Source organism: Antennarius striatus, chromosome 2, assembly GCF_040054535.1.
Source record: "Antennarius striatus isolate MH-2024 chromosome 2, ASM4005453v1, whole genome shotgun sequence".
Lineage (NCBI taxonomy): Eukaryota > Metazoa > Chordata > Actinopteri > Lophiiformes > Antennariidae > Antennarius > Antennarius striatus.
Genome location: NC_090777.1, coordinates 12674691 through 12684912, shown reverse-complemented (window position 1 = coordinate 12684912; position 10222 = coordinate 12674691). Strand labels below are relative to the sequence as shown.

The 10222-nt window shown below is 41.4% G+C and overlaps 1 long non-coding RNA gene across 1 annotated transcript; it reads right to left on the bottom strand.

The window, feature by feature from the left end:
* Positions 1-6873: 6873 nt before the first annotated feature.
* Positions 6874-9468, bottom strand: LOC137589063 (uncharacterized). Its single transcript, XR_011034139.1, has 3 exons — positions 9161-9468; positions 7059-7225; positions 6874-6932 (listed from the first exon to the last, which is right to left on the bottom strand). It is a non-coding gene; the product is annotated as an uncharacterized lncRNA (long non-coding RNA).
* Positions 9469-10222: the final 754 nt, after the last annotated feature.

Below are 10222 nucleotides of genomic sequence, written 5' to 3'. Positions count from 1 at the left end.
GTACCAGTGTACACTAGAGACGGAGCAACCAGGAGCAACCAGGATGTGAAGTCTAACAGCAGCTACCAGGCATCCGCTGGAGAGTGTGAACTGTTCATACCGTTGGATTATCTACACATACTATAAATACATATAAACTGGTTGGTCAGCCTGCCTGTGGTGTACTGGGTGAGATAAGTTTATCACAGTTTTCTGTTGTCTCGTTCATCAGTTTCAGAGAAGCAATGATGACATTAGTAGAGATTTAAACAGCTAAAGAGTCACAGCATTAAAAGTAGATCATCACGTCTTTACACACACACACACACACACACACACACACACACACACACACACACACACACACACACACACACACACACACACACACACACACACACACACACACACAGAAGGGGCCTGTTAGCATGCAAATTGACAGTGAATGAAGGCAGAGCAGGCAGCTACATAGAACCCAACATGCACCTTGTGGGGGGTCGGTGCCTTCCTCAGGTGCACCTTGGCAGTGCTCAGACAGTGAACTGGCACCACTGGCACCAGGTCATACTCCATACTTTTTGGTTCATACTGGACTTCAATCGGCACGACCTCCAGTCCACAATCCAAGACCGTTTGGACTGAGTTACTGCCATCTCCCCTCTTCTTGTCCACATTTTCATCCCATACATATACAGTACATACAGTAGTATATTGTATATAGTATATACTGTAGTAGTAGCAGTAGTATATGGTATACAGTAATCCCTCACACATTCGCGCATCAACACGCGCAACTTCACTTCATGGCGGATTTTTATTATGTAGTAACGTGATACCGTACGCTCATTCTATTGGCTGACGGCATCCGGAAGTGCGCTACGTTCTGTGAGTCTTGCAACACAGCGCACTTTCTTGAGACACAAAAGTGCTTTGGTTCAAAATTATTATGGGGAGGGTTCTTAAACGTTTAAATTGCTGTAAATAACAAAATAAATAGTTCTTCGCTATATGCCGGAATTTGTTATTTGCATGTGGTTCCTGTAAAGCATTAACTGCGAGTAACGAGGGCACACTGTATAGTATATAGTATTTAGTATATAGTATTGAGAATATGGAATAGTAGATATATATGTTTAATAGTACATAGTATATAGTAAATAGTATATAGTATACAGTATAGTATATAGTAGAAATATACTGTTGTAGTAAGCTACTGCTTTAGAACTTGAGCTGGTTACCTGAGTGTTAATATGGGATTAATCAAACTACCTCTATGTGACGCTGCTTCTGCCGTAACCTGTAACCCGTTCCACCCCTCTTTTACAGACTGATAAAATAAAATTGTCTGCATGTGAGCGAGCAGACTCGTTGTCTGTACGTGCAGCTATGTCACAGCCGTTTAACTTCTGTTGTGCTCCTGTTCCTGCCCGGAGCCAAACCCACACAACTGAAGTCAGCCTCCTCATCCACAGACGGCAGCAGTGCAGGAATCTGGTCTGACTGCACAAAGCATGCACAGACCAGCGCAGGAATCTTCAGCAGGCTCTCTGCCCATCAGGAATGTGATTCAGTGGTGTGACGTTGTCAAGGGGGAAGGGGAAGTAATGACTTAAACTTACCTCCTGTTACTGTGTGGCAGAGGTTTTTCTGGTTGGTTGATTATTTTGAATTTTAGAAATGCCCATTTTATACTCAGAAGTTGCCTTCACTGCAATTTTGAAAAAAGTGCCAGAAATAAGGAATAGCCTTAGAACCAACTGGGACCAACAGAAGGATGAGAAACTACTTTTACAGGATATTAAAAACTAAATACATATAGACTACTGTATATATGCAGATACCGAGTTTAATAATCATTAGATATTAATATATTTACTTTTAAATTTTTAGATTTCATGATAGCGCATACTTTTGGAAATGGAAATGGAAAATTTTCCTCCTACAGTGTGATATTGGTTCTTTCTCCACCCATTTGTAAAGCTGCATGTCATGCCCTCAGCAAAGGGTTCAAACAGGGTTACTCGTATTTCACTGTTTTGTATTTTCTGTCTACATGTATCAGGATTTGGTTCTCATCTCATTAAAACATTCTGCTGTGTGAGAGTCCTAAAGGTGTGCGCCTCATTGCTGGTTTCTTCTCTTTGCGTTTTTGTTTTATTTTCATGCCGTTATAAACAGGTTTACCAATGATGAGGGGTTACTTCAGTCCATAATATAGACCAAATGATTTGGGAAAATTTTTCTTTCAGTTACTTTAATTTCTCTGTACACAATGTCATTTTGTGTCTTCAGCTCAGTCTTTGAATGAGAGATTAATGATTAAGTTGGCTTTTGTCTTCTTCTGAGAATTTGATTCACTGTTTGCACAAACTGTTACAGGAAACCACATTTAATCACCCATTAATAAAGGTGAAAGGTGAAAGGTTAGGATTTTAAAAAAAAACTTTTTCACACATCTCCCACATGCAATATTTAATATGTAAGGTTTGTATTGCTCATTTTGTCATCTGACAAATGACCACGTAGCATGTAATAGGCTAACAGTGCTAACAATGAGCGGACATGTTGGTGGATTTGCACAAGATTCTATCCATAAAATAAAATACTTGAGTGTACACATATGAGTCCCCCCTTCCCCCAGCTTGAGGCCCGAGGCCTGTTGTGCTAAACGTCTAAAAGGTTCTTGTGTTTGTGCTCTAACTGATAAAATCAGAGCTGTAGAACCAGTCAACTGAACCCCTGAGCCAACAGGCCTAATTAAACACAGTCGTCACACTGAAGGCAGTGTGTTCAGTGTATGGATGTGTTGCCACGAGAGTCAGAAACAAGAAAAGTACAACACCGGTGTTTAAAAAGAAACTTCTCTGTACATCTGTAAATGTCAGCAATCATGCAACTGAAATACATAGATTTTAAAATCCGTCTGTTTTTAGTCACTCAGGAGGCAGCAGACGTGTCTTCTTGTACTTCTTCATGTTAGCTTATCATGAGCTGCCGTAGACTGGGACACAATGAGGGCTTAGCTAGCGCAGGACCTCATTGGTAAATCGAGGCATTTAAAAAGAAGCTCTGTTCAGTGGTAACCTGATCTACACCTAACTGGGGCTTGGCATTCCTGTCTGACCGGGGGAAGAGTTCACAACGACCAGAGAAACAGCTACAAAGGGCCAGAACACGGCAGGAAAAAAATGCTATTTAAATTTTTTTTTACATCAAAACAAAATAAAAATGAACAAGCAACACATTTTCAATTTTATCCCATTTTATTCAGTCTTTGGTTGTACATGTAATGACACTAAATCACACTTACTACAGTTAACATTATGTACAGAGTGTGTGAAAGATAATGAAGTCTCAAAAAGTACATTGTTCTACTGTACCTGGAGAAAGGCCAAGTCCCTAGAAGGAATTCATGTTATTGCATTAAGAGGAAAAGAGCAGATCCTTCAACAAGTACAGGTTACGACATCTTTATAAGACTTCTTTCTGCACTGTATTCACATTAAAATTCCTGTTTCAACTAAATTACAATGAAGCATTCATGACGGGCCTGTTGTGAGTAAACCAATGTACTCCCGAACTGCTGCTCAAAGGAGGAACTCTGACTCACGTCACATGGAAGAAACCTCCACTAATCAATCGCTCTTCCAGTGTGAGGATCATAGTTCCATAGTCATCATCATTCATGTCCATCTGCCACTACGCTAAATATACTGATGTGCTTTGCTGAACTGTCCTTTGTCATTACACTTTATATTAGATGCATAACAGCGAGACAGAAGGAAGTGAGAGAGCAGAAGGTAATGCCATTTAATGGACGGCATTACCAGACAGTATTAGACACCAGTAAATACATCTAACCATGTCTGGTAAGACGTCTATCAACAGGCTGGAAGGATGACATCTGACCTTTCACCTGTATAAAGAGGAAGAGGAGAGCTGGAGGAAAACAGAAAAGTGGCAGAAACAGGTTGAAATGAGCAAATCTTCTTCTGCTGCCACACCACATTCTGATCGATTCATACAATGAAACTTGCCAAGCATGCAAAGAAAGCCACAAGGAAACAGACCAAGAAAAGAAGCAAGCTTAGGAAACTGTTTTCCTTCATATTCTACATTATTAATACACATAAATGTGACAAACTAATGAAGGAAAGGGACAACCAGAAGGGGGAAAAAAAGCTATTTCATATGTTTGTGGCTTGGATAATGGAGCTGGGTGGGCAAATAAAGGTGTGGCTCAATATTTGCAGGGTAATTCTCCCTCCTTAAACAAACACTAGGTTTCTGCTTTTTCTATGTCTATTATTGGCCATTGAGTCTCATATCTTTTTTAATGTTTTACCCATTAAACTCACATCCTAGTCACTGGGCAATGTTGAGACCCTATTGTATTTCTACTCAAATGTAAGACAACAATGTTTTTTTGTGAATAAAACAATTGAAGAGTTTTCATTGCAGAGACTGTAATAACAATAATTATAATTTTTATTGTTATTTCTGCCTCTAATATTGTTATAAAAGATCAGAAGAGGCCAAAGCATCTGCATTTCACTTTTTGACCAGTAACACTCTCTCAGGTGAGCTCATATGTCAGTTTCAGGATGTGCCACGCAGGTGAGGCTAGTCTGACCAATCACTGCCACACAACACAAAGACCAACACTGTTCAGGGGAGGGAACAAGGAAATGGGGCCCTGCAGGACCGGTGGAACCATCAACTGACTGCTATTCTTTAACTTGGGTGGGGTAGGGCTGCTTTATAAAAGACAGGGAAGTAAGCAAACACTGACCTTTAGGACCATAAAAGGCCCACTCATTCATTACAGGAACCCTTCATGTAACAGTAATCTAAAATTGATTTTAAAATGCTCAGGTGGAAATGGTCATGAGTAGGTGTTGTTTCTGTCGACCGACTTCATACTTTACCAGAGCTGCTCTGTGCAAAAAAGAAGACAGCTAACCTATAAATTAACGACAGGGTAAAAAGTGAGACAAAACAAATATGGATGTTTCTCCTCCAAACACAGTCAGCCCCACTTATTAGCCTCCAATCATGGGGATTAATGCAGTCTTCACTGATTCCAACACTCCTTCATATTTTTTGGACCATCAACCTCACAGTCACAGCAGAGACCACTGAGTCACCCAGAAAACATCGTTACCAGACAGTGTTAGAACAACAGTTGTACAATCCAGCACTGTCAGGTAAGATGGATCCTGAGAGACATTTCTGATGCTGTTTCAAATATTTGTGCTGATCCAGGGCACAGGGCAGGCGCACGTTACCGTTAAGGCTGTTAGGGCGGTTTGTCTGGTGGTAGTCTGCAGATGATTATCATCATCATTACCAGGCAGTATTAGAGAGAGAGATGATATCCAATGCTGCCTCGTAAGATGGAGATAAACACCCAAACAAAAGATGTCGCATTCCGAAACTCCTAAAGTTTGCGTACTCCGAATGTGGATAGATTTATTCGTAGAACATAATATGATAGGAACAACAGTCGCTAACAATTAATGCCGACTTTATTTAGCCAGATTTGGGTTTGGAAGTCAATTTGAATGATCAAAGTTAATGAGCGTACAATTTCACATAAAATAAAGCCTAAACTGTGGAGCCATTCTTTCCATTAATCTTGTAGTATGTATGTAGTTTTAAGATGGTGAAGCTATAACTACACCGGAGTCATTTAATACCCAAAATAGGATAAAAATAGACTTCATAGGAGTGGGGAGAACGCTTCTCCATAGTAGAATACTTAATAATAACCCTAACCCTTGTTGTGGTTTTCAGCTGAAACTTGCTGTCATAGAGGTCTGTGCCACAGTTAATGATTGCCCAAACCTGTTCCGACTAGTCTGCATCTATTCCACGGCAACGTTTGAGAGGCCTACCTTTTCACACACCAAATGGAAGTGACTAATTTTTTTACATTGCGCATTATGTCACATTCTCAAATAAAATGCCAGTAGTTCAAAGGCATGTTCACCCCAAAGAGCTGGTTCTGTATCGCTTCATATGCTCGTTGATTAGCTTTTTAATGCTCCATAAGTCAGTGAAGCAGCATGTCAAGTGTGCTTCAACGGATGCTTTTAAGAATGAAAGAAAGACGATGACAATTGTATTTCCATTGGAGGACCTCTCCGGCCATTGTCTCTATGTTTGCTGAGTGATGAAAGGCTGATGGAATGTTGCTCAGCTCGACCTGGGCCGATGCTGTGTGTGTAGAAGGTCATAGAAACAGCCCTCATTTACTGAATAACACGGATCATTCACAGGTGCACCGCGTGAAATCTTCACACATCAAAATGAAATCCACACATATTACTGGTCTTAGTTGAAATTAGAGTACCATTATTCCCATAATACACTTAGCCTACGTAGCATTGCGTTGTGTATTTAGTAGCGTGAAATGTACAATTTACTGTTTTAAATAGTACTAATAATGATTTCTTTTTTCATTTCACCTGGTCATCTTCACAAAGTGATGTTTTTTTCAGAGAACTTCAAATAAAAGGAAGAGGCATTTTTGTTTCGTTGAAGAAAACCTGGTTTCCAATTATTATCCTGAAAGCGATGCAAAAGTAGAACAGAACAGAGAGAAAGAGAGAAGGGGGGACGGAGGAGAGAAAGGAAAGAGAGGCAGAGAAAGAAAAGTTCAGAAAAAGAAGGTGGAGAAAGAAAATGGAGAATGCACCTGTAACCTTACCGTCATGAAAGGTACCCCCAAGGAAAGAATGTAACAAAACAAAAGTAAAAAGATCATGGATCGGTGGGAGGAGGTGGAAGAAGAAAGAGAAAAGAGATCTTGAATTTCCAGCCTGCTGCCTGGGAATGTTCCGTCTTCCTCTCGGTCAGTCAGGCCCCATGAAATGAGAAAGCCAAGCAGAACCGCTCTCCCAGACTTTATTTAGTTAATCATCAGCATTATAAACCAGTGCTGCAGGCTTCTGAGGAAGAAAAGATGGAGAGAGGGAAAGAAAGAGTGAAAAAAGATTAGCCCACAAAAATCTATCTGGTAAAGTCAAGCTGTGAAAAAAACGACCCTGAGAAAAGTACAACATGTCTTGTGTTACCTTTCATAATATCCAACCAATCCATACATCCAACAAAGCCAACTCAGTTCTTCCTCCAGATACATCTGCTCCTCTCATGTCAGTACACCATAGAGTTCGCCCTGCTGTTGTAATGGTGGTCTGTGCACTGGGAGTCTTAGCCGCTTACGGCTGCCCACGCTTTTCGCCTGTTGGAAGTGAGGCGTGATCAGGTAACTGCTCTGTGCTGGAATGTGACTCCACCATGAAGTCAACAAGCAGATAGGTAAACTGGCCTGGCCCTTAATCAATAGTTGCTGTCTTTGTGAGGAAACAATGGTGGGGAAACCCAAAACCTTAATTAAATCCAGTCCTTGTCTCAGCACCACCTAATTGGGCCTTCAGATGACTGAGGTGCCATGTGGTGACTCTAATATCTGGTCTATGAAACTGCTGATCATCCATACAGCTCTACACCACTGCAGCATCCAGGTCATTACTATGTAATATTACATAGTGACCGGATTTAAATATGTTAGTCGGGAATATTTCCAGTGAAGGATGAAAATATTCAGGGAATTTGAGCATCAACAGGGAATTTCCCTTTAATCTAAATGATTCTTACATAATTCCATTTAACTCTGACCCTCATTCGACTGACAGATTCATTTTAATTTTATGATCAGGTTAGAATTAAAATCAAAATAAAATTTACTGTAAATCATCTCCCTGGGGGCAGAAAATGTAATGTTACTTCTGATTCAGGGCTGATCAATGCCAAAAAGAAGAAAGTTATTTTACTGTAAAAAGAATACACCTGTAATCATTAATCAATATTATATAATAATCATTGCTTCCTGAAGAAAAGCAGAAAAGGAATTCTTACCATGTTAGCACTTAGTAGCTTTAACTTAAAATGGCCCTGGCCTATAATACAGTGACTATCAGGTGAGTGAAACCACAACTTTAACTTAACCTCTCAGCCTATGAGGTGAGGAGGCCGACAGTCTCTTCCGTTTTAGATCCGTGACTCTGGCAGAGCAAACAACGTAAAATTATTCCTCCATTTTGCCTCGCTTACCAGTCGTTCTTCTTTTCTCTCGAAACTCTGCACATCCCGCCCAGTGGCCATACACTGTCAGCGACCGGCACTCATGTGACTCGCAGCTATTCAGGTGTATGAAAGAAATGAACAAATGTTCCTCTTTCCACCAATCACAATCTTCCACCTCGCTCTGCAGTCACCACTATACAGTCGACATTTTCCCTCCATTTTCTCATCTCCTATCCAACAGCAACAGTTCCCATCTGTTTAAAAATATCTTACAAGGCGGTTAGAAAATAAAATGATGTATATCTTCTATCCTGAGGGAAGACTAGGCTCTGATCAGTCCATCTCAACACGCAGCCACTCCTCAGAGGCAAAAAAGAAACGGATGAGCAGACATTTTATGTCCGACACACATCCACGACGGAACAGACTTCCTTTTTTTAATTTCCAAAGCTCGTGAAACAGGCATCGCTCTCCAAAACCTGCCTTCAAAGACCAAATCTAAAAGCAATATCAAAAAAAGACATCTTAAAAGACAACAATATAGTTCAAAATGTTGTAGAAAAAAGTTGCCAAATGGGCTTTGAACTAATTTAAATTAAGACTATAACATATTGGTAAACTATTAAAAGTGAAACTACTATATTTGTAATTTGTAAAGCTGGTCATACCGTGGATTTCTCCTCATAAACCACTTTAACGGTCTGAGAGAAGAAGTCAGCGTCTGTCTTCATATCCTTTGACAAGTCTGGCAGTTTGCCTTTACCTGCACCGACTGGTCTATCCAGTTTAGGAATGAGCGTTGGCTTCTATTGTTTTCTCTTCTTTCTCTCCGGTTAAAAGGAGCAGGAATTTGATACACATTATTTTCGCTTCCCATCGAAACTACCTAGACCTTCTTTTACAATCGCACAATCACAGAGGGCTTCGCGCGTTGACCTAATTTCCATATCACACATTTCCTGATCTTAGACGTTGATCAAATGTCCTTAAAGTTTTACCTCTACAGTTGCTGAGCATCGGGTAATGACGACAACCCAGGTTTTAAATATGGAGAATGAAGACAGAAGCGATCACACGTTTGTGAATTTACCCAGTCTTTCTCAGGTGTCGTCACTGAGCCAGAAAAGCAAGACAAGAGGCATCTTTGTGTAAGGGCTCTTGACGCCCCGTTGGCTGGTCTTCCTCTTTCCTGCTCCCGCTGAAGGACAGTCGACCTCTGGAGTGGCAGTTGAGAAGAAAAAAAGCTGTCCCTTTCAGGTAGATGCAGCGGTAGAGTCAGCAATGGCCAAACCCCGGAACCAAACCAAACAGGTTTGAAGCGTGTCAGCAATCTTCCTGCCACCCAAGCAGGACTTGGTTTTTTTTTTCCAGGAGCTCTTGTCAACGGTGTTAGGCGGTTTAGCTCCTCAAGAAGACAGAGGCTGAATTTGTAAACGGCTTGGTTTACATGTAGCCTGACCCCCTCCCTCCCCTTTCCCCCCACAGGTGTAATTTTCAGGTTGTAGCCAATCTCCGTAGCCTCTGGTGCTCACAGGTGTGTCCCCAGCACTGTCTTTAGCCAATGACGATTGAGACAAAATCTCCCCTCTTCCTCGCTAACTCCCACCTCACCAGTTCGCTCACCTTCACCCCCCGATCAGCCCCCAGGTAACTTGCTGTGTTTTTATGATGTCAGTCCAGACTTCTGTGAGAACGACCTCTGTTCCTGTTACAACACTGACAGCCAAAACCAACGCCATCCCCAACTGCCAAACACCCTATCCAACAGACACAACGTATTGTGTGGCAGTGGGTGAGGGGGCCAAGTATTGAAAAACATAATCACATGCTATCACATGCATAAACCATTGTCTCCTTTAGTGCTCTGTAAGCCCGCCATAACCTGAAATACCTGCCCTTTGCTCTCATATCTTCCCTCCGTCTCTCTTTGTGTCCACAAGCCTTTTTTTGTCCCAACAATAATCCAGCGAGGTCATAACTAGAGCAGCAGGTGAACAAAGTGCAGGGGAGTAAAACCTGAGAAAGACACACCAGCCATTTGAGTTCAGTGTGAATAGTGGGAGATGGGTTAACAACATCAAGGAGGCCCTCGGGGGGCAACGAGGGCCCCCAAACCAAAACCTGGACAGGACTTGGCTGGATGCTGGGCGAG